The 25815-nt window shown below is 42.3% G+C and overlaps 1 protein-coding gene across 11 annotated transcripts in view; it reads right to left on the reverse strand.

Moving 5' to 3' along the window:
• LOC126297424 (inositol hexakisphosphate and diphosphoinositol-pentakisphosphate kinase) overlaps positions 1–11270 on the reverse strand; it is a 507792-nt gene extending 496522 nt beyond the window's left edge. For 3 of the 11 annotated variants that reach the window (XM_049988237.1, XM_049988236.1, XM_049988244.1), the window contains exon 1: positions 10885–11221. The gene's annotated coding sequence lies outside the window, so the exon portion shown is untranslated. Of the gene's footprint in view, positions 1–10884 lie in introns of all 11 variants that reach the window. The other 8 variants (XM_049988228.1, XM_049988227.1, XM_049988239.1 and 5 more) reach the window with 5 other exon arrangements.
• Between the last annotated feature and the right edge of the window lie 14545 nt (positions 11271–25815).

A 25815-nucleotide genomic window follows, 5' to 3' on the forward strand; every position in this document is an offset into this window, starting at 1 on the left:
ACCATTATTTGGATCCTAAAACTTGATCTCAGTAATTAATTTTCCCACATTGGTGGATAAAGACAGTAGTACTCTAACCGATCATGTTTTCTTTGGTGAAGCTCAAAGCTAGGAAATAACTGTTTACCCAGTAACAAGTGTTCTCTCTTATTGTGATGCAGAGAGTGTTAGGATAAATAACATAGTGCCTTACAGTTTGGATACTACACACTGGAAATCAGTTGGAATAGTTAATGATTCCAGGATGAATATTTTTGCGAGGAGTTTACAGGAGATGACCTGGGACAAAATTCATAATGAACCAAATGTTAACATAAAATTTATCTACGCCATGATAAATTCATATCATTATTTGAAAACAGATTTTCACATAAACTAATTAAAAAGGACACAAACGGCCACATAAAAAATCATAGATCGCTAGAAAATCAGACTACTCCATCTTTCGGCTAATTGTACAGCAACTTCTTGATATGTTAAACAAAGAATAGGTAGTCTCTGTTGCAAAACGGTTTTTCATTTATTTAATTTGTGATGTGTTTCACTCGCACAGGGGCACCATTATGACTACTGACTTACTATCAATATAAACACTGACCAGGTGGGAGCAGCGGAACCTGATGAGTAATGACTGCTACACAGACAAATGTATGATGCGTGTAGTACCAGTGAGCATGCTGTCCATGTGTAGAATGGGGAAAGCATGCAATCTATCCGAGTTTGACCGAGGGCAGATTGTGATGGCCCAGAGGCTTGGCACGAGCATTTCAGAAACTGCACAATTTCCCAGGTGTGAAGAGTACCATGGCAAGTGTCTTCAACACATGGTGCAACAAAGGTGAAATAACATACAGAAGTTGTGGGGACACCTTTCACTACAGGTGTTGGGACGTTGTAGGCAAGCAGACTGGTAAAACAGGACAAGTAGCAGTCAGGTGGAACTAACAGTATACCAAACACTCAAAACAACGGCACACTGCGGCGATGACCCATGTATGTGCCAACGTTAACATCAGTAACTACGACTGAAATGGGCATGTGACCATCAGCACTGGACGTTGGCACAGTTGCAGAGCATTGCATGGTCTGATGAATCTCGATACCTCCTCCATCATGCCGAGGGGAGGATGCAAATCCGTCGTCTTCTGGGGGAACAGCTCCTTGACACCTGCCCTGCAAGACGGGGACAAGCTGGCCGTGGCTCCATTATGCTTTAGGGAACATTCACATGGGCACCCATTGATCCAGTGGAGCTCGTGCAAGGCATCATGACACCCTGGTTGAAAACGACATACTCCCCTTCATGACAATGTTTCCCTAATGGTAGCGGCATTTTTCGATAATGCACCATGTCATAGCGCCAGGAGTGTGATGGCATGGTTCAAAGAATACAGTGATTTCCATTTGATATTCTGGCCTCCAGATTGCCAGATCTGCATCCAATGGAACACATCTGAGATGCGATTGAACGTGGTGTCAGAGCTTACTGCCCCCCCCCCCCCCCAAGAATTTTCCATAATTAGGTGTGGTGCCAACTTCCTCCAGCAACCTAACAAGGCCACATTTCTTCCACGCCATTATTCATGCCAGGGGTGGACATACTGTCTTTAGGTAGATGGTCATATTGTTCTGGCTGATTAGCATATGTAATGCATCACTAACTCAATGCATTTTTCCAGAGAGACTGAAATATTCTGTTACATCCTTCTTTAAAATAGGTCATAGAGCTGTCAATAACTATCAACCTGTTTCACTGCAGACATTGTCCAAAATTTTTGAGAAGATGATGTATTGTAGAATAATATCCCACCTTAGCAATAATAGTATCTTCAGCAAATCATGGTCTGGGTTTCAGATGGATTGCTCTACTGAAAATGCCACTTACATCTTCACTCGCCAGATTTTACAAGCATTAAACAATAAAATAATGCCAGTTAATATTTTCTGCAACCTATCTAAGGCATTTGATGCTGTGGGTCACATAATTCTAATAGATAAATTGAAGTTTATGGTCAACCAATGGATAATAGCATATCCAACCAAAATAATGCAGAATGTTGTACTCAATAATCCAACAAATATACTCTGAGTGGGGAGGAATCACATATGGGGTCCCCCAAGGCTCAGTCTTATGTGCACTATCATTCCCCATACCCCAAAATGATCTTCCGACTAGAGCACAACAAGCAGAATTAGTTCATTCTGCAAATGGCACTAGTATAGTATTCAATCGAAGCATACATACAGAAACGGAAGAAACAGTAAATCATGTTCTTACAAGTATTATTGGCTGGTTTTGTGAAAATGGTTTCACCTCAGTTTTAAAAAGCCACAACATATTCAGTTCTGCACACTAGGGATACTACACCAATGATAACTAACACATGGTGTGGAAACAATAAATAGGATGGAAACTTCAAAATTCTTAGATGTGTATATCAATGAGAATTTAAACATGGAAAAAATACATTTTGGAATTTCTAAAACAACTTAGAATCTTTACAAATCTTGGGGAGGGACAAATCAGTAAATCGACATTTTTCAGATTTACATTCACTAATGCCATGTAGGGTAATGTTCTTGGGTAATTCATCTTTAAAAAAGAAAGTTTTCTAAATTATCCACTACAGTTCCAAAGAAACAATGATGTACATAATTACAATAAGACAGCAAAGAAAAATGTGGAAACTACTTCTTTTATTCCAAAGAAGAAAAAACTATTAGTGTAACATGTAAAAGGTGTATACATCTGTATATCTTCTTGAGAGTTAGAGATAGCGAGAGACTGACTTAGAAGAGATTAGTGTGTAATGATATGCACTAATTAATTTACAATCTATGATGCAAAATGATCCCTGGAACATGTAACTAACAATGCAGAGAAAAAAAGCAAAGGGGGTCAGAGATGTCACAAGAAAGGAAACAGGGACAGACAAACAAAGGCATAACATACTGATAAGGGAGGATAAAGTAAAAAAATAAAAAAAAAATAAAAAAAAAAATGGACCACATCACCTAGAAACCTGTGAATGAGCTGCCCTGTAAGCTGGAGAAAGTCTGCCCTGCTGATATTTAAGGACAGAGGAATGTGAACGTACAAAGGGAAAAGGTCAAGTGAGGAAGGAAAATGCAGATTGCAACAGCTTGAAGCCTGGTAGTCAGGGAGATGTTTAGACCATGATCATCATCCTGGATTAGCAGTGTGACTCCCCCATGAGATGCGATGCCCTCCTTAGAAGAAGGCCAAAATGGACACGGAAAAAATGCAAGAGCTCAAAGAGGCCATGAGGACGCAACTTTGTTTCCTAGAGGCAGAGAACAAGCAGGCACTGCGATTGTAATCGCAGCCCCAAGTCCTCTGCTGAATCAATGGCTGCAAACATTCCAGTGGAGGACAGTCACGACAGTCAAAGGGGAGAAGGGAAAAAATGAAGAAGTGTCACCTCAGCAGCTGCCGAGTGCCAGCCTTCAAAGACTCACTACTACAGGGCGCAGAAGCTAGAGGTTCCTGTTCCATGAGATCTACAGAAGCATTGACATTCTCCTTCTGTCTGTCTATGGAGTCCAGGACAGAAAAGTGGTTGGCAGTGGGCACTGGTGACATGGTGCCAGCTTGGTGAGTGTATCATGCGGTGAGACCGTCAAAGAGGATTCCAGAGTCAGTGAAGGAGAAGACCGTTTGCCCTTTTTTGACTTCTTGGAGCCTTTCCGGTTGGCAGAGGAAGACTCAAATGTGTGTTTGCTGGAGGGGTTTAGGAAGTCTTCGCGGGAGTATTCCTTCTGTCCTTTCCACTCCGCCAGGTCTCTTGTCTAGCAGGTGACTTTACCCTGTGAGGCAAAAGTTTAGTGGCTTTTTGCACAGCTGGAGGAAGCGAGAGGGATGCTACCCCACGACACTGGATGATTTTACGACCATGGTGCTGAATTTGAGGTTGCACATCCATGTGACCATGTACATTATTGAGCGAGACATAGCAAGAACAGTACAGAGAGTGCCAGATGGTACAATGCAGGGCTTGCAACTAGCCAATAATTTGGAAATGACCGGGTAAGGCACTTTTTCCTTTACCCAGATCTCCTGAACAGCCCACTCATCAAGATGCACATGGAAATCTCGAGAGAAGGCTGCATGGTCGCCATTGCAGTTGATACAGCGGGGAGGAGGCAGCGGACAATTGCCCTTGTGAGCATCCCTACCAGAAGTTACACATTTGGCTGGGTGGCAACAGGACATCTGAGTGCGGTTGGAACGATGACACTGGTAACAGCACATCGGGTTTGGAATTTACAGTCAGACTGTGATAACTTCATAACCTGTTTTGATCTTTGACGGAAGCAGCACCCTTTAAAAAGTGAGAAAAAGAGTGCATGTCTGCACTGAGGATGTATCTACCGTTTTCATCACCCAATGGACTGCAATCTAGCTTTTTCATCCCACGATGGACTGATCAGAGATGTGTATTTGGATTTCTTCCTCGGTCAGACCATCCAGCAGCTTAGTGTAAATATGCCATGAGAAGAATTCAACATTCAATGGGCCTCAACACCAACACGGAGAAGTGAACTGGCAAACAGTTGTTGTGCTTCATAATCAGAAGCAGTCCCCAAAAGCAAACTCCCATTGTGTCAACAAGTGCAGGATTTCACAAGGGCCAGCAATTGCATCAACACCAGCCTGAATAAGAAATGGATTTAGCATAGTAAATGACTGCCCGCCTTCAGTACGTAAAATGACAAGGATCCAGCTTGGAGGGTCTTTGAGTCAGGAGCTTCATTCTGTTTACGTTTCGTAGACATTGACTATAAAGATGATGATCAGCTCATTGCAGGAAAATCCCCACGATTGCCAGTGTCTCCAATGGAGCGCTCCTCCCAACTTCCGCCCCCCCCCCTCCCCTCAGAGTGGGGCTGACCTGCCTTAGGTGATTGTTTACACCTCAGGTCACACCTCCCGAACACCTGATGGAGGGACCAATCGGCAATTTGGGAAGGTAGCAACTCAGGCAATCACCCCTCCCTGGTGCTGGCCTGCAATAAGGGGTACATGCGAACTCTACCTGTCAACCCTGGGCTGGAAATTATGCGATACCCAGTCACCTGTTACACAAGACGTGTGGGCCGGCCTTTGGGAGCACACAGGGAGGAAGAAGAAAAAGAGGAACCTCAAACACTGAAGCAGAAAAAGGATAAGAGAAGGTGAACGTACAAAGAAAAAAGGGACGAAAAACAGTGGTGAGGCTGACCAGATGTCAGCTACACAAAATGTGGAACACATTCCCAAGGACACCCCAGACATGTTCCCCGAGGGAGGGGATAAGGAAGAGCAAGAGGATAGATATGCAGCACAAAAGGGAACAGATGCTACAAGGGCTGGTTCCCCGTGGTAGCATATCACTAACACACAAAAGACTGCGACACCCCCCCCCCCCCCCTCCCCTGCCCAAGGGCTTGGCTTGAAATGGTTGAAGTACAGGCTGTCATGGTAGAATTCACAAAATTGGTACTTATTGCTCTAGACAAATATGATTGTGTCACTGGCTTGTGTGTAGATTTCTGAGCCTTCTGATACCACTGACCACAAGATTGTATTAAATAAGCTAGAAGCATTAGGAATGAGAGTGATAGCGAATTGGTTTCCATCATGTCTAGTAGATAAGGTGCAAAGATTAGAGGTATCACCTACCTGAAGTACGTCTGAACGTTTAGTAAAACACTTTTCAGAACCAAAACACAAGAATATAGGAGTTCTGCATGGTAGTATATACAAACCAATACTGTTTGCAATATTCATCAATGAATTTTGCAGTAGTGTCACTCAAGGGGAAAAAATTCTCTTTTTGCTGATGACAGAAATATCGTTGTCTTTGAGAAAACTAGAGAATTCCTCACAGAGAAAGAAAATGAAACGCTCAAGAAAGTTTACTCTTGGTCAATAGGGAATAAAGCAACATTGAAAATAAAGAAGCTAATGCCACAAATTTCAGTTTGAAGAGGGGAAAGTAACACTTAAAATTAATGAAGATTGCAGCTTCATAGACTGTGTAACAAATGCAAAATTTGTAGGAATGAATATTGATTCTGAAGTGATGTGAAAGAAATATACATCAATTTCTAAAAATGATAAATTCCTAGTCGAGCCATCCACTCAAGAGCTCATTGACTCCTCTCCAACATTTTAGGGGCGATCGGTGGCATTTCACAGGATTTTAAAATTGTTGCACTGCTGTTGTAGGCAGGAATGGTACGCATTAATCCACATAAACCCAGGATTGGCCTTATGCCTGCATATAAAATGCAAGTAGTTAAAACATACTGTACTGAAATTGGTGTACTACACACTTCACAAACTGCTCGATGTTCCAGTTGGAAGAGGAAACTGTCTGTCAATGGACAGTAGCCTGTTGTTACCTGTGGTTGGCATGAGGTTTAACTACTAAGTGGTGGTAGGTTGCAGGAGTTATGCAGAGATGAAAAGGCTTGCACATGATCTACCTGTGTCTTAAGCTGCATAAAACCAGCCTTCAAACTGAAAACCACTCCAAAAATAGGTCTAAATATTTTTTCCAGCTAAAGAAGTTGAAGACAGAAATGGATTTTAGATTAGCATTAATATCATTTCTTGTTGAAAAGTGTTTCTACAATGTAAATGAGTATGTTAGCTTTTAATATTACTAAGCCCTAATTCATTGTTAAGTTTTTTTTAAATACTGTTAACTGATGTACAATCGGTGCTGTGTTTGTCTTTGGAAAGAATATGTCTGCTGTTGGATTTCTGTTTCTTCTGGTTCAGACGCAGTGAGACACAACTCTGCTGACATGGGATCTGGTGCTAGTCTAATTGTACTGGTTATAATTTTGGCAGGTTTTTGTGTGATCATGCTTTATACTTTTTAGCAGTGCTACATAATGTGCCCATGTCAATAGCTTCATATCATATCAAGGTTTCACCCGTTACATAGATCACTGGAACTTTCTGGTAGATTTAAACTGTCTATTGGGCTGAAACTTGAACTGTGACTTTTGCCTTTTGCAGGCAAGTGCTCTGCCGACTGAGCTACCAAAGAATGACTCAACTCGTCCTAACAGCTTTACTTCCACTAGTATGTCTCCTACCTCACACCACCACAGAGCAAAAGTTTCATTCCGGAGACACTCCCTTGGTTGTGGTTAAGCCATGTCTCTGCAACAACTATTCTTCCAGGAGTGTTAGTACTGTAAGTTTTGCAAGAGAACTTCTGTTAAATTTACAAAGTAGGAGACATACTGATGAAGGCAAAGTTGTGTGGACAGGTCGTGAGTTGTGCTTGGGCAGTTCACCGGGTAAAGCACTTACCCACAAAAAGCAAAGGCCCCGAGTTCAATCTCAGTCTGGCACACAATTTTAATCTGCCAGGAAGTTTCATATTGGGACACTCCACTGCAGAATGAAAATTTCATTCCATTTCATTCTACCCACATCACTGACTAATTGTGTATTTCGTAATTGCATGAATTATGTAATTTGTCCGTGTAATTTCAATTTTTTAGTAGTGTTTTCTTTTCAAAATTTCTTTTTGATTTATTTACTTATTGTGCATGTTGCACTTACAATGTAGATGATGTATTTTGTGATTCTCCTCTTCCAAACATGTACCGAGCGAGGTGGCTATTCTAGTCTTAATGTCCTGAACTGGCATTTGGGTGTAATAGGGTTTATTCCCCATCTAACCATTCTCACCTGGGTTTTCCATAGTTTCCCCTAATCAGTAAGGTGATTACTGGGATGGTTTCTTTGATTACGCCATGACCAATTTCCTGCCTATCCTCACCTTATCCTATCTTGCTTTGTTACTGATTCATATGTACATATTATTTCTGTAATGTTTCTGACCTGTCCAATACTATTGTATTAAACTGTCTAACGACATTTAATTAAAATGTCTCATCTACTAAATTTGCTATAGACTCTTAAGTCATGGTATTCAAGAAGTATTATTTATTTGCATTCTTATGTCTCACAATGGGTGAAATTTGCTGAATACATTTGGGTAAAATATCTCAATTTAATTGTCTACATAAAAAAAATTGTTCTGCTCTAACTACTTGCTACATCAACTGGTGTAACCTGTGTAGGGAGAACACAACATATCATAAATTTATGGTGCAACTACTGGCAGATAACCACTTAAAGGCAATAACTCAACCTACTGAAGCTGAATCTATTAAATTAGCAATGTCACTAGATCTCAATTAATAGTTAGTTGTGTTATTGTAAATTCAGTTGCATATTATGTAGGAAAATTTCTTTTCATAGCAAGATGGACAGACCTAGTAACCCACTCAAACTAGAATAATTAACAGAACTTCGCTTGTAGTAAGCACATTTATGTAACATGTTTAGTCACTATCTGTAGAATAACACTAGCATTTGTGAGCTACACATAATGTTTTCTAGCATATGTTATTTTTCCTGCCCTGTATTAATTACTTTACATGTGATTCTCATACATTAGTATTGCAGATAGACACACACACTACAGCTACCAGTATGATATGTGAAAACAGAATTGCATGTTCACATAAGATAGCAAGTGAAAACACTGCCAATTCTGACAGGAAAACAGTAAATATTTATTGCCCAATACCCTAGATATTGTAACAGCCATATAACTAAGAATCCTGCAAGCATCTCATGCATTTTCCATGTGGTTCAGTCCTAAGTAATATTTACAGCTCTTAAACAGAAGTTTCATGATAATCCATTGCTTCAGTTACTTGCATTATTCTATGGTGTCTTGTGTTAAGAATGAAATGTTCCAGTGCAAAACAAATAAGTTAAATATGTACCTGCATTATCTGGTATAGTGACTGTTCCTTCTACGAAGATATACAGAGGTACGTGAGCTGCTAACTTACACCGACCCACATTGCTTCAAAATGTAAAATACCTTAAGAAATATTCAGTTATGATGGCTGCACAACATAACTACAGCAAAATGGTTGCAACAGACAAATATTTAATGTTGTGGATACTAACTGTGTTACTACTTGTGACTGGGGATTGAACCAGTTTTAGAATAAGCAAAGCAAAAAAAAAAAAATCCTACATGGACTTTATTATTGACCACAGAGGGATGGTTGTGAAAGACTAGTTTGAAATAGTGAATCTTTTCAGCGAATATATTTCTTCAGTGGGGGAAGCTATCAATGACAAAAATAATAACCTGCAGTATAATTTTAAAGGCAATCTATCTGAGCATAGTATTTATCTAGCCATCACGAATTGCAAACAAATAATAATCATCATTGGCTGTTTCAAATCTTCCAGTTCTGCAGGTCAGGATGCATTCAATATCTATGTATTAAAAGTGTGCAGACAAAATGTGTCCGTACCTCTGCCTGGAGCAGTAAATAATATAATAGAATCGCACACCTTCCCAGACAGACTAAAATAGCCCAGGTAATATAAATCGTTAAAAAAGGAGACAAAGACAAAGTAGAAAACTATGGACCACTACTTCTTGTCTTTTCGGGAAGAGTTGAAAAATTCATATATATAAAAGAATAAGTTTTCTCAACACACAAAACTTAATCTATGAAAATGAAAATAGATTCTTAAAATGTAAATCAACTAGCACACCAGATTCTCAGTTAATTGAAGAGGTATTAAGTGACAAAGAACAAGCAACATGTTGCATGTATGTACCTTGACCTCGAGAAAGCTTTTGACTATGTACAAATGCTACTATTCTGCTAGATACATGAGTAACCAAAAACAGCTTGTACTGCTTAAAACTGAAAGTGGTGTTCACAAATCCAAAACTATTTATATAAAATATAAATTGCCTCATGGCTCAGTATTGAGTCCTCTTCTGTTTTTGATTTATGTAAATGACATAAAATATTGCACTGAGAGTTCAAAGGTAGTTCTATATGTGGATGATATGTCCATCACATGTCAAAATGAATTATTTAAAAAAACTATAGATCCACTGAAATAATGTGACGAATGAAACTGTGCAATACCTTAATGAAAGCCACTTATAACATGTCTCACTGAGTTCAATAACAGTGGTTTTAATGATGATATTAAACTATAAATAGGCAATGAATTAGGCTACCACATGGATCGATTTGTTACAAAAATCTTTATTTCACATCCATATCCACTGACTTCGCCAACTCAACTAAATTATCACCTCCAAACTTAACACAGACTTCGTGGTGCGCCACAGATCAAACAAGATTTCTAGATGGGTACATTAGTACACACTCTTCTCCGTGAATTAATTCCTCTTTGCTTTCCTCTACAGCTTTCTCAATGTATAGATTGAATAAAATGAACTACCTCACCTATCGGCTCCCATTTATGTACTTAGCCAGATTTATGCACTATTTGTTGTTAGTTATACGCTTATTATCCTGTATTTCGATCAACTTCACAAACTACTGAGATGTCCCATTTTTTAGACTTTGATTATTCCTGTTCAAAATTTTACTCGGAACTGCTAATCACAGCATCAAAATTTAAATCTTAAATTAAAATGTTTTTCTGTTACGTGTGCTAGAATTTAAATTCTCTTTCCAGATGAAGAAACATGTCATGGTAGGAAAACAAAGGGAATTGGTACATTCGGTTTAAGTCTTAGTTTCCTTAAGTAACCTAACTGCGCAGAACAACTCATCACAATGTCCGTGGGACAATTATCACACAGTTGACATATTCTTAACATGTGAGAATAATTATAAACAATTGTGGTACGTTAGTACTTAACCTATCGGATTGAGTATCCTACAGTTATTCGAATGAGGGCAGCGGATGTATTCAGAAATTATGAAGAACTTTCTTCCTAGGATATAGGCGTTTACATAACACTTCTGTGGTTGAAATCAGTGAACACTTACTCAGTCACCTGCTTTCTTGTCTGTCTGAAACATCATAGTCGGGCAAAACGGTGCGTACAACTACACTTTATTTCTGAAAGTCTGAATATTGTCACTAGACACATAATAATCTATAGTTCGGCCACCGCATTACACATCACACAATCTCTCATTTATTCAACACGTAAATGACTTTCACACAAAACTTTTGCGGCATCTTAAACTTATCGCGACATGTCCACAAAGTTTTCTGCTAGGCCAGAGATGTACAATGATAGCGTCGATAATCTCTGCAATGATAAACGCTTACTTGAGTCGACTGTATCGTAGCCACAGTCTATTACGTTTAACGTTAGACTGATAATTGCTTATGCTACATCAAGCGGGGCATTTAATACGGCAACAACGCGTAGCTATTAAATAGACGGCGGGACTCGCAGAATGGACGTCACGTATCACTGTTGGTTAGTTTCATATTCATGGATCATTCTGTACGGTAAATCGTAATGATGTGGAATGAGTGACGTTACAGTTACATAGCAAATTAATATATAAACATGGGTACATGCTGAATGTTTATAGTTTTATCCCTTGAAATAGACCGATATGAGTTAGCAGTGGCGGCCTCGGAGGGATTCCATTGGTGGTGCCAAAAAAACTTCCTGAAAGGAGTGCGAAAAAGATGGGGGATTTGCGATTGACAGAGGCCGTCTTAGACGTACGGTTGAACTGAAGTGCATAATAATGGATGTAGTTTGAATTCTTTTCTACCCTTTTGTTGTGGCTGTCAATTTTTTGTCTATATTGAGAATCTAATTTCTGCTGAATTGTGGTTTTGGCTAGGAATGAAAGACTCAAGTACACTCTTCATGTGTCGCTTTAACATTTCATGTACTTTCATTTTAGACTAAATCTGCCCAATATCAGTTATTCCTGTCTTACACCAATGAATATCCCCCCCAGTAACACACAAGGGAAAAAAAGCAGCGTTGCTTTCTTCACAACCACAAAACCATTTCTTGTTTTGATAAATTTCTGGATTGAACTTACGGCATCGATTTTTTGTTTACTGATAGAGATTCAGATTCGGGAGTGGCCTATCTAGTGTTTTTTGTCTGAGAGTCCTGTCGCTAAATGACGTTTTTTATAACTCATTTACTTCGTTCATGTTTTCTATTTTCACAGTCAACTGAATTTTAAAACTTCCTGGCAGATTAAAACTGTGTGCCGGACCGAGATACGAACTCGGGACCTTTGCCTTTTGCGGGCAACTGCTCTACCAACTGAGCTACCCAAGCACGACTCACGCCCCGTCCTCACAGCTCTACTTCTGCCAGTACCTCGTCTCCTACCTTCCAAACTTCACAGAAGCTCTCCTGCGAACCTTGCAGAACTAGCACCCCTGGAAGAAAGGATATTGCGGAGACATGGCTTGGCCACAGCCTGGGGGTTGTTTCTAGAATGAAATTTTCACTCTACAGCGGAGTGTGCGCTGATATGAAACTTCCTGGCAGATTAAAACTGTGTGCCGGACCGAGACTCGAACTCGGGACCTTTGCCTCTCTCGGGCAAGTGCTCTACCAACTGAATTTTCCCTTGCAGTTAACGCTGTGCAGACAGCTACATATGATCAGCTACCTGATCTAACAATAACTACAACGTAAAAATATGTGGCGAAGGCCTCCTGTTAGTACAGAACTGTGTCAGACGAACGTAACGAGTATAAACCGAAATTACTACACCTTTGTTTGGAAAACAAATGCTCGACAGGTGGTCAATACGTTAGTTTTTTGTTCTGTAGCAATAGCTCTGCTGTTGCGAAACATACCAATATTGGAATAATGCCTCTTAGTTACAAAATCTAAGGGCATAATTATAATCAAATTACATATAGCTATTTATAACGATATTTAAGTGTATTGTTCCTGTATTCAATTTGATTAAGCATTAATTAGCGTTTAGGGATGCATTAGCATAAACTTGCAGAAAGATCGCAAAACTGGATTACAAAACGTCTGCGCCCCGATGTATTCTAACATATTGTACTTGACTGCTCTCTGGCGGAATGAACGTAAAACTCTGAATCAGACTAGCGTGTGTTGGAGTTACAGACGCCGATTTGGGAGGTGCACTGTCTCCTCCCGCTCACCACCGTTCTTCATCTGCTGAACCATGATGACGGTTGCTGTGTAGCGATATAGTATGCTAATCTTGGCCTGTCATTCAGATAGGCCATGGTCAGTCCAGGGAAATACCAGGAGCGTGGGTGTTCTGATCTGGGACGATAGGCAAGCCCGTGTCTGTCCAACTGCGACAGTGGCAGAATGTGGCGTTGAACTCCGTGATTGGTGATTATTCTGAGGTAGCTGTCTCTCCCAGTTGCAGCTGTTGTTATTCAGAAGTGTGCAGGAAATCTACACCAGACTTGTGACATGTGTCACTTCACCGAATTCAGATAGTCAAGTGTGAACGTCATACATGTCATCAATCCATCAGTTCAGTGACCTAAAATGCTCAGGCATTTATGGAGCAGAGAAGTGGCTAACCTTTATCCGACATCATTTGTCATGACCACATAGGTCTTCCCTTTACAAAGGTATCAGCGATTCTCACTCTGCCATGCTCGCTTAACCAGTTTGTTTAGTGAAGGACTAATTCATAATAGGTCTTGATATGCATTGTTGCATTAGTGATAGTGTTTCTTGCAAAACATATGAAGGAGTGCAATCTCTCCTGTACTGCACTAAATCTGAAATTATTCTGGGACTTTGCAGCAACCATGGTGGCAGGTGGTTAAATCGCTGGATTTGGGTTGTACCTGGTCAACACTAATTGACTCCAGCAAATGCTGTGGACACCTGAACAAAAGACATTCCAGAGGTGGACGAGAAACAGTATTGTATGCGAGTGAAGTCGGAGCTGTGAGGAATTTACAAGCCTGGCGCACCATGAGGAGCTTCCACTGTATGATGAGTGCCGGTTCCCCAGCCTCAGCACAGAGATTGCGTATGGGGCTGGTCCTGTAAGCACCAGTGGCCAGCCTAATATCTTCATGGTAGATATCAGTAATCTCGCTGACCTGTACACTGTGCAACCACAGCCTAGCCGCAAATGCAAAAAAAAAAAAAAAACCTACATAACTGATGCAGACATGCCCTGTCTGCTCTCCAAGACCTGTGGCTAAGGTCCTTCATGATATTCAGTACCTTCTGGGTTCTGGCTTTCAGATCTCTTAGGCGTGGTAACCACGACAGTTTGAAGTCAAAAAGGAGGCCCAGAAACCTCACTGAGTCTTTAAAATGTAGAATGGTATCCATCATATGTAAACCAAATAAATAAAAAATATGATGAGAGAAATTAAAATGAACACACCCACACACACTTATCTGCAGGAATATGAAAACTCGTGTTTGTAGCCCAATCCTGTAACCTCTGCACTGTAATATGGAAGTGACGATGGAAAACTGAAGGGGAAACAGAAAATTGCAAAGTCGTTCACAAGTAAGGAGCACTGTACAGGACCCCTTACTGTGGACATGATACTGTTGATTGCCACGGCAAAGAGGGTAACACTTAAAACATTGTCCTGAGGGACGCCGTTCGACTGCTCAAAACGATCCAACAGTGTGTCACCAAGATGTGACGTAAAAAAAAAAACACAGGTACAGGAAAGACTGGATGAAGGTGGAAAGATGGCCATGAAAGCCCCACTGATGGATCTGCACGAGAATAGTGTGTCTCCAAGTAGTACTGTACACTTTTCTGACGTCAAAGAATATATCTAGACAGTGATTTTGATGTAGAAAAGCCTGCTAAATAGCGCTCTCTAGTATGGTCAGGTTGTAGACAGTGGACCGAAATCTCCGGAATCCACACTGAGAGCGGCTAAGAAGTTGCCTCGTCTCTAACAACCACACCATACAATGGTTAATCATTCACTCAAGAGTCTTTCAAACACAGCTTATTGAGGCGACACTTCTGTAACTAGTGGGACGTGAGGGGTCCTTTTCCTGGTTTGAGGAGCGATATCAAAATTGTCTCCACTATTTGGGACAGTGATTTGTCGGGCATATCAGATTAAAACGTTGAAGGAGGATTTTCTTGGACGTTGCTGGCAAATGTCGAAGCATGCAGCACCCAGTTTGGTCATGACCGGGTGTAGTATCATGAGACTTTTCAGCTTCCACTTAGAGAAAGGGTAATTGTAATGTTCAGAAATGTTGGATCTGAAGTCCAGCTTAACCCTCTCTGCAGTTGTATGGCAGTGGCGCTGCTGGCACTTGCGGTAGTCGCAGCAAAATGCTCTGCCACCGTCTGGGCGATGCCTCTGGGTGTTATGTGGAGATACCTCTGTTTAAACACTGCTGCTATTAGTAAATGACTCTGTTCACAGGAAATTCTTCAGATGGCTTCCCATAATTTTGCCGTGATCTTCCCTTGCTCTCCTTATTTACACATCGAGTCTTGGCTCTCGTGATTCAGAAAGCTGTGAGACTGACTGCTGTTGGGCGCCACTTAAACTGTCAACGAGCCACACGCCTGTCCCAGATTGCTGAATGGCGCTCATTAGCCTAACAAGGTACAGGTGGCTCCCTAACATGATCTGAAGACTTTGGGATGGATAAGTCAGCACCTATATCTCTAACGTCGATCCGTTGTAGAATTTTGGAACACGTATTATGTTCGAGTATAATAACTTTTCTGGAGACTAGAAATCTACTCTGTAGGAAACAGCATGGGTTTCGAAAAAGACGGTCGTGTGGAACCCAGCTCGCGCTATTCGTCCACGAGACTCAGAGGGCCATAGACACGGGTTCACAGGTAGATGCCGTGTTTCTTGACTTCCGCAAGGCGTTTGACACAGTTCCCCACAGTCGTTTAATGAACAAAGTAAGAGCATATGGACTATCAGACCAATTGTGTGATTGGATTGAGGAGTTCCTAGATAACAGAACGCAGCATGTCATTCTCAATGGAGAGAAGTCTTCCGAAGTAAGAGTGATTTCAGGTGTGCCGCAGGGGAGCGTCATAGGAACGTTGCTATTCACAATATACATAAATGACCTGGTGGATGACATCGGAAGTTCACTGAGGCTTTTTGCAGATGATGCTGTGGTGTATCGAGAGGTTGTAACAATGGAAAATTGTACTGAAATGCAGGAGGATCTGCAGCGAATTGACGCATGATGCAGGGAATGGCAATTGAATATCAATGTAGAAAAGTGTAATGTGCTGCGAATACATAGAAAGATAGATCCCTTATCATTTAGCTACAAAATAGCTGGTCAGCAACTGGAAGCAGTTAATTTCATAAATTATCTGGGAGTACGCATTAGGAGTGGTTTAAAATGGAATGATCATATAAAGTTGATCGTCGGTAAAGCAGATACAAGACTGAGATTCATTGGAAGAATCCTAAGGAAATGCAATCCGAAAACAAAGGAAGTAGGTTACAGTACGCTTGTTCTCCCGCTGCTTGAATACCGCTCAGCAGTGTGGGATCCGTACCAGATAGGGTTGCTAGAAGAGATAGAGAAGATCCAACGGAGAGCAGCGCGCTTCGTTACACGATCATTTAGTAATCGCGAAAGCGTTACGGAGATGATAGATAAACTCCAGTGGAAGACTCTGCAGGAGAGACGCTCAGTAGCTCGGAACGGGCTTTTGTTGAATTTTCGAGAACATACCTTCACCGGAGAGTCAAGCATTATATTGCTCCCTTCTACGTATATCTCGCGAAGAGGCCATGAGGATAAAATCAGAGAGATTAGAGCCCACACAGAAGCATACCGACAATCCTTCTTTCCACAAACAATACGAGACTGGAATAGAAGGGAGAACCGATAGAGGTACTCAGGGTACCCTCCGCCACACACCGTCAGGTGGCTTGCGGAGTATGGATGTAGATGTAGATGTAGATCACTTGTGTGATGTGGTTCATCCATATGTGGACACTGCTGTGGTGTCCAAACACAGTCAGGTGGCTGGACAGTGCTCAGGTAGCCCTGCTGACCATTCATTTCAGTGGCATCTGTTTAAGCGATCCTCCGTCCAGTAGGTGGATAAACAAAGCAAAGCGGTCACAAAATGAAGGTCATAAGTTGCTTCCCACTGAGCAGAGTCTGCGAGGGCTGGAGAGCAGAGAGGTCAATGGCTGAGAAGGTCCTGTAGCAGCCAAGGTATGAGTAGGACTACCTGTATTTAGTATGCACATATCCTGAGACATCATTAGGTTCTCCAAGACTCAACCCCTGGTGCAAGTATAGTTCGAGCCACAAAATATATTATGGGCACTGAAATCACCCTGTAGGAGAAATGAGAAGGGGAGTTGTTCAATAAGGCCTGCGAGAGCCTCAGAGTATATTTCATCATGTGGAGATAAATACAGGGAGCAGATAGTGATCTTCTGACCCATATGAACAGCAATAGTTACTGATTGTAGGTCAGTAATCAAGGAGAGTGCAGAGGAGTGGTGTGTGTTGTTACAAACACAGCAGCCTCTCCTTCAGTTCGTTCCTCAGTCACCTCATCCTTTGGTATAGGATATAGACCCTTAGCACAGGAGTGTCAGTGGCTTTAAAATGTGTTTCCTGTACACAAAAGCACAGGGGATGTGCCTGTGCCAGGAGTTCAGTTCCTCCACATGAGCCGGCCAATGTGGCCAAGCGGTTCTAGGCGCTTCCGTCTAGAACCACGTGACCGCTACAGTCGAAGGTTCGAATCCTGCCTCCGACATGGATGTGTGTGGTGTCCTTAGGCTAGTTAGGTTTAAGTAGTTCTAACTCTATGAGACTGATGACCTCAGATGTTAAGTCCCATAGTGCTCAGAGCCATTTGAACCATTTTGAACCTCCACATGAGTCTTGAACCCACTTACGTTCCACTAGAATATGGGAGCCGTTTATCTTGGGAGTTGCACATTCACCCTGTCTTTCCACTGGGATAGGGAGCCCACAACATAAGGTTCAGCCTTGGGAGAAGATGGTTGCCCCACAGAGACTTCACAATTCATCAGCTCTGAAGCAGAAGCAGGAGACCTGTTAAGCCGAATTTAATTGACATGGTCTGACGGTCTACCACCTGTTTTTGCCTGCAGTTGGAAGCTTCCCACTTGCTTTTTGGTCTGGGAGGCCTCTGTAAGAGCTAACGTAGGATCAGTGGAAGCAGTGCTGGATTTTTTACCAAGCTCTGCCTTTGGAAGTAACAGGCACTCCGCTGTGTTGCCAACTGTGGCGTTTTCTGGTGTACTTGGGAGCGCTATGGGCTCTGATACAACAGCAGCTTGACATGTGCACTGACAAATGCGCGTACTAGTGCCAACACTAGCAACCACCATTTGTGTAGAAGCGTTTGCTGTGGAAAGAGGCTCTTTAAGGGCCGAAACAAAGGGTGTAGTGAATGTGGGACACTACATACTCTTACAGATTGTCTCTGCCTCAGCATACAGGATGCACTTTGTTGTTTTAATTTCCTGTCTCTTCCTTTCTTCAAGGAACATGCAGCAGTCCCTACTCCAGACAGGGCGGTCTCCAGAGCAATTTACGTACTTTGGAGGAGTGGAGTAACCAGCCCCATTTGGACTTGCCACATTTGCCACCCAAGAGTAGTATGGTCAAAGCGCTTTCATTTGAAACAGTGCATTAGGTTTAGGACAGAAGGCCACATTCTTAGGCGAAGGAAACCTGCGTTACAGTGCTCAAGAACTTTTGTGCTGCTGAATGTCAGGATAAATGACTTGGATTTTACAAGATTCCCATTACTAAGTTGCGTGCAAAGTTCGATAAACTTACAGCAATAGACGGTGTCTGGCGTAGTGTCCTTGGAAACTGAACTAAGTCCAAGGTGAACGTAAGACCTCTGGACAAAGTCAAAGCAATGAAGGGCTCTCACCTCTTGGGAACGCAGCAGGCAATGTAAGGTTAAGCTTCTGAGGCCTGAGTTAGGAGTACTGGCTACATGAGCCCTCTTGTTAGACTAGGTGGTATGTACCATCAACCCATCCATTACACTGGATTGGATTGGATTAGTACTTGTTCCATAGATCATGAATACGACACTTCGTAATGATGTGGAACGTGTCAGATTAATAAAAGTGTCTATACAAGATATTACATTACACAAAATATTACATGACACTCAATATTTTTAATTTTTTTTGTGTTGGGGAAATTACCCATTTACTATATCCAAAAATTCATCTAATGAGTAGAAGGAGTTGCCATTAAGAAATTCTTTTAATTTCCTTTTAAATGCTATATGGCTATCTGTCACACTTTTGATGCTATTAGGTAAGTGACCAAAGACTTTTGTGGCTGCATAATTTACCCCCTTCTGAGCCCAAGTTAGATTTAACCTTGCGTAGTGAAGATCATCCTTTTTCCTAGTGTTGTAGCCATGTACACTGCTATTACTTTTGAATTCGTTCGGACGTTGCGAGCCACATAGTTCACGAAGATCCCAACATCTTTTAAACCCCGATGTTTTACTATTTTTTTTCTATTTTAGCCTAGAAAATGATCATTCTTCTACGTCTTGATCCACAGATGTATAGGAGATTACAACTACAGTGTAAGATGACCGTGTTCTCCACGCACTATTATAATAGCGCTCCCTCGTGAAACTGAATGCAGTCTCTTTCTCCACGACAAGTGCTAACTTACTCTTGAGAATAAGTTGTGGAACAGGTCAAGCGATTGTCTTGTGGGACTTGCGGAGGGGTGTCAGGAAGATACACTGCAGTCATGTTTAGAATAGGTCGAGTACTCTTTTCGGCAATGTCTGGCAAAGGTGCACGTCGGGCAAGATTGGACAACAAAGCCAAAATCACCGCATGACGAGAAAACAGTATAATTTCTTCTAAACTGCCTGACAACCAAACCATATAGTGTTTATTAAGTCAGTGTTTCTCCTTGCAGGAAGAAGATGAAATTTCGAAGGCTGTACCTCAGTCCCATGAGCAGGTAGGGTAATAAAAGTCCACTTTGGGCCTAGGTATGCCCTATACAATGCGGTAGGTTCCTGAAAAGTTGCCCACAAATGACTGTTCCATCTCAACAGTCATGCATCTCGTCAATGCGCACCACATCTTGAGATTGAAAGTTTTTTTTTTATATAGGTTTTTACCATCCTCAAAATCCGGGTGGTCAAGCCAAGATCCAAGTTCCTTGCGACACACAACCTTCCACTTCCAGACCATAGTGGTGACTGAAGCATGGGCAGAGCTTATGGTGACAGGAGACTGGCGGCACTTACCAGTTCCCATCTTGGGAGCCCCAGGTTCGCTAAACCCGTACCCCAGGAACAAATGCTGGGCTCCTGAGGACAAAAACCGAAGAAAAGGATAGTGAAAACAGGAGGCACAAGAACAAAAAGGAATAGCAGAACCGATGGCATAGCCAGGTCGTCATAAAGGGAAACACCAAAGGGGAAAGAAGGGGAGGAGCTAGAATGGGAAAGAGTGGATATGGTGAAGGGAATGTTGCCTGGGAGAGAGGAAAGGCTGCAATAACTCAGGGCCCACATGGACACAAGACATGTACACGCAAAAGAGCTGTGGGCCTCCTGAGAGCCCTAGTCAGAAGACAGATAACGTTTAATATTACGAAATCCTCTAGAACTTCACCTTGAGGCACGTGTTATTTGACTCCCAACATACATTATGCGTATTAAGACTTGGGAAATGACGACTTAAATTACTTAAAAAAAACACGTACAATAGCATCTCTGTCAAATATGCATTGCAGTGACTGTGCAAAGTAATGTTTATCAGTACGTGGAAGGCAATGGTTACTGTTTGCAAACTGAGGGTTAGTGGGATATGGGAGGTGTGGCAGGTATTAGCAATGGAAACACCATCTCGTCCTTGGTCATATAACTGCTTGGCTATCTTTGCTGGTAGACAGAGCAGGCTCGAGGCACATGGCGTTAGAAGTTTTAAAGTGTGTGTCACACGGAGACAGAAAGTGTCTGCTCTCTCTCCCTCACTGTGCTAGGAATCTGAGCTCCTCCAAGTGAGTTTTGAATCCCTCCACTCACCAGTGAGTGAGGGTTTTCTTTCCCACTTGCTCTGTCCTGTGGAAATGTGTAGCAGAAGATAAGAGGAAATATCACAGTCGTACTTTTTGCTTCCGCCATGGGGACATAGATGTCCACAACATTGTCTTCACCCTTGGTGATCTTATGGCTGTAATACAATTTTCTTTGGCTTTGGCCAGCTTTTGACTCAGATTCCCTTTGGAGGTGGTTCAGTTTGCATGAATAAGAATGCTTTTTTTGTTACTGAGATTAAACATTCTGGGTTGGAAGTAGTACCTGCTTTGGAGCAATTAAAAGTTCGCAGGAAGTCTCCCATTGTAGGTGCTATAGCAAGTAGATGTACTTATCTCAATCTGTATCTACACCAAGAATAAATGCAGATGATAAACGGGTATTCAGTGGACAAATATATTACACTACAACTGACATGTGATTACATTTTCACGCAATTTGGGTGCATAGATCCTGAGAAATCAGTACCCAGAACAACCACCTCTGGCCGTAATAACGGCCTTGATACGCCTGGGCATTGAGTCAAACAGAGCTTGGATGGCATGTACAGGTACAGCTGCCCATGCAGCTTCAACACGGTACCACAGTTCATCAAGAATAGTGACTGGCGTATTGTGATGAGCCAGTTGCTCGGCCACCATTGACCAGACGTTTTCAGTTGGTGAGAGATCTGGAGAATGAGCTGGCTAGGGCAGCAGTCGAACATTTTCTGTATCCAGAAAGGAACGTACAGGACCTGCAACATTCGGTCGTGAATTATCCTGCTGAAATGTAGGGTTTCGCAGGGATCGAATGAAGGGTAGAGCCACGAGTCGTAAAACATATGAAATGTAACGTCTACTGTTCAAAGTGCCGTCAAAGCGAACAAGAAGTGATCAAGGCGTGTAACCAATGGCACCCCATACCACCACGCCGGGTGATACGCCAGTATGGCGATAACGAATACACGCTTCCAATGTGCGTTCACCGCGATGTCGCCAAACACGGATACGACCATCATGATGCTGTAAAGAGAACCTTAATTCATCCGAAAAAATGACGTTTTGCCATTCGTGCACCCAGGTTCGTCGTTGAGAACACCATCGCAGGCGCACTTGTCTGTGATGCCGCGTCAAGGGTAACCGCAGCCATGGTCTCCGAGCTGATAGTCCTTGCTGCTGCAGACGTCGTCCAACTGTTCGTGCAGATGGTTGTTGTCTTGCAAACGTCCCCACCTGTTGACTCAGGGATCGAGACGTGGCTGCAGGATCCGTTACAGCCATGCGGATAAGATGCGTGTCATCTCGATTGCTAGTGATACGAGGCCGTTGGGATACAGCTCGGCGTTCCGTATTACCCCACTGAACCCACCGATTCCATATTCTGGTAACAGTCAGTGCATCTCGACCAACGCGAGCAGCAATGTCGTGATACGATAAACCGCAATCGCGATAGGCTACAATCCGACCTTTATCAAAGTCGGTAACGTGATGGTACGCATTTCTCCTCCTTACACGAGGCATCACAACAACGTTTCACCAGGCAACGCCGGTCAACTGCTCTTTGTGTATGAGAAATCGGTTGGAAACTTTCCTCATGTCAGCACGTTGTAGGTGCCGCCACCGGGGCCAACCTTGTGTGAGTGCTCTGAAAAGCTAATCATTTGCATATCACAGCATCTTCTTCCTGTCGGTTAAATTTGGCGCCTGTAGCACGTCATCTTCGTGGTGTAGCAATTTTAATGGCCAGTAGTGTATATCCTTCCGTACGAGCCCTAATTTTCTGATCTTCGTGGTCCTTACACGAAATATATGTTGGCGACAGTAGAATCGTTCTGCAATCAGTCTCAATAGTGCCTCGCGAAAATAGCGTCACGTTCTCTCCAGGGATCTCCATTTGAGTTCACGAAGCGTTCCGTAATACTTGGGTGCAGATCGAACTCACCGGTAACAAACTTAGGAGCACGCCTTTAAATCGCTTCTATGTCTTCCTTTAACCCGATATGCTGGTGAGTCTATACACTCGGGCAGTACTAATGAATTGGTCGCACTGGTATTCCACACGTGGTCTTCTTTATACGTGAGCTACACTTTCCTAAAATTCTTCCAGTAAGTCTAAATCGACCATTCACTTTCCCTGTTACCATCCCCTATACTCTCGTTCTACTACTTATCACTATGCAACGTTATGCCTAGACATTTAACTTGCGCGACATGTCAAGCGCCATGCTAATAATGCCATATTCGAACATCACAGGATTGTTTTTCTTACTCGTCTACACTGACTTACATTTTTCAGCATTGAGAGCAAGTTGCCACTCATCACAATAACTAGAAGCTTTTTCTGAGTCATCTAGTACCCACCTATAGTCACTCAATGATGATATCTGGCCGTACAGTGCAGCAACATGAGCAAAAAACAGCAGTATGCTGCTCACCCTGTCCTTCACTTCATTTCTGTATACAGGGTGTTACAAAAAGGTACGGCCAAACTTTCAGGAAACATTCCTCACACACAAAGGAAGAAAAGATGTTATGTGGACATGTGCCTGGAAACGCTTAATTTCCATGTTAGAGCTCATTTTAGTTTCGTCAGTATGTACTGTACTTCCTCGATTCACCGCCAGTTGGCCCAATTGAAGGAAGGTAATGTTGACTTCGGTGCTTGTGTTGCAATGCGACTAATTGCTCTACAGTACTAGCATCAAGCACATCAGTACGTAGCATCAACAGGTTAGTGTTCATCACGAACGTGGTTTTGCAGTCAGTGCAATGTTTACCAATGCGGTGTTGGCAGATGCCCGTTTGATGTATGGATTAGCACGGGAGAATCAGTTGTTTCCGTACTATGTACAGCGTGTGCAGGCACTGTCAGCAGCTGATTGGCCTCCACGGGTACACTTCCGCGAATGGTTCATCCAACAATGTGTCAATCCTCATTTCAGTCCAAATGTTCTCTTTACGGATGAAGCTTCATTCCAGCGTGATCAAATTGTAAATTTTCACGTTCGACGTGTGTGGGCTGACGAGAATCCGCACGCAAGTGTGCAATCACGTCATCAACACAGATTTTCTGTGAACGTTTCGGCAGGCATTGTTGGTAATATTTTGATTGGGTCCCATGTTCTTCCACCTACGCTCAATGGAGCACTTTATCATGATTTCATACGGGATACTCTACCTGTGCTGCTAGAACATGTGGCTTTACAAGTACCACACAACATGTGGTTCATGCTCGATGGAGCTCCTGCACATTTCAGTCGAAGTGTTCGTACGCTTCTCAACAACAGATTCAGTGACCGATGGATTGGTAGAGACGGACCAATTTCATGGCCTCCACGCTCTCCTGACCTCAACCCTCTTGACTTTCATTTATGGGGGCATTTGAAAGCTCTTGTCTACGCAACCCCGGTACCAAATGTAGAGACTCTTCGCGCTCGTATTGTGGACGGTTGTGATACAATACGCCAGGGCTGCATCAGCGCATCAGGGATTCCATGCGACGGAGGGTGGATGCATGTATCCTCGCTAACGGAGGACATTTTGAACATTTCCTGTAACAAAGTGTTTGAAGTCACGCTGGTATGTTCTGTTGCTGTGTGTTTCCATTCCATGATTAATGTGATTTGAAGAGAAGTAGTAAAATGAGCTCTAACATGGAAAGTAAGCGTTTCCGGACACATGTCCACATAACATATTTTCTTTCTTTGTGTGTGAGGAATGTTTCCTGAAAGTTTGGCGGTACCTTTTTGTAACACCCTGTATAGGAGTCAGTTGTCTTTTTTTCAGTCGCTTGAGACTTTGCTCTGGGCGAGAAATTCGCGATAAATGCAAACTAAGTTACAGATCAGTGCTGCACGGTACACCCTGTAAAATTTGCTTCTCTATGCCATGGATGCCTACAACTGTGTACTCCATACGTGGGTCTATGTTACAGCCTAACGACAGTATATTTATACCATTGTCCTGCGTGAATGATATCTTAAATGCGAAATTTAAAATTTCAGCTTTCCTTTTACTGCTTCTATTACCACACACGATATGTCGATGAGTAACTGGAAAAAAACTTTTGATCTACTTAGCAAGTTTACGTAAGACCATAGTTCTCTCTGGTACGACGATGGAGGTAGTTATATGCTTCACGCATCGATTTAATTACAGACACACGAATTCCCACTAACTTTTGCCTGTTGTCATTAGCGCGTTCCTTTTAGAACCGTGAGTGTAACAATCTCTGCTTCCTGAGCATTTTCCTACTTTCATTATTCAACCATGGTGGTTCTTTTCCGTCCTTATTTCATTTACTCGCTACATGGCGCGATTTATAATGAGTTTAAGAATCGCCCGTAATTACCCTACGACCGTTATATTGGAACTAAGTGATGTCCATTAATTGTCCAAGTGGGATGCTAACAACTGTTTATCTGCTCTTGCTAGCAAAAATATTCTCCTAGCCTTCCTAATGGATTAATTAGCTTTAGTTATCATCATCACTAAGACGACATCATGATCACTAATCACTCTCTCTATAGTGACACTGGTGATATAGTCAGCCCTATTTGCAGGTACTAGGTCTAGCATATGTGTGTGGGTTGTCTAACTAGCTATTCAAGACCATTTTGGGAAAACACATTTAAAAGTACTCACAAAAGTGTCTGCCCCTAACAACTGCAATGAATCCGTAGATGTCCCAGTCTCTACTCGATAGATTAAACTCATCTCCAACTTATATTGCGTGATCTGTGTATTTCCGCGCTATTGAGGGTAGACTTTCTTTGAATGCTTCTACAGTAGTTACGGTGGAATCGGATGGGCCGTAAAAACATTTGATAATTACCTTAAGTTCACCTAGGTCTGCTACTAGCGCCCCGATAAGTTCACAACCAGACTCAATTTCGACCTCGATAGACGCAATATGTTTTCAACA

This window comes from Schistocerca gregaria, chromosome X, assembly GCF_023897955.1.
Source record: "Schistocerca gregaria isolate iqSchGreg1 chromosome X, iqSchGreg1.2, whole genome shotgun sequence".
NCBI lineage: Eukaryota > Metazoa > Arthropoda > Insecta > Orthoptera > Acrididae > Schistocerca > Schistocerca gregaria.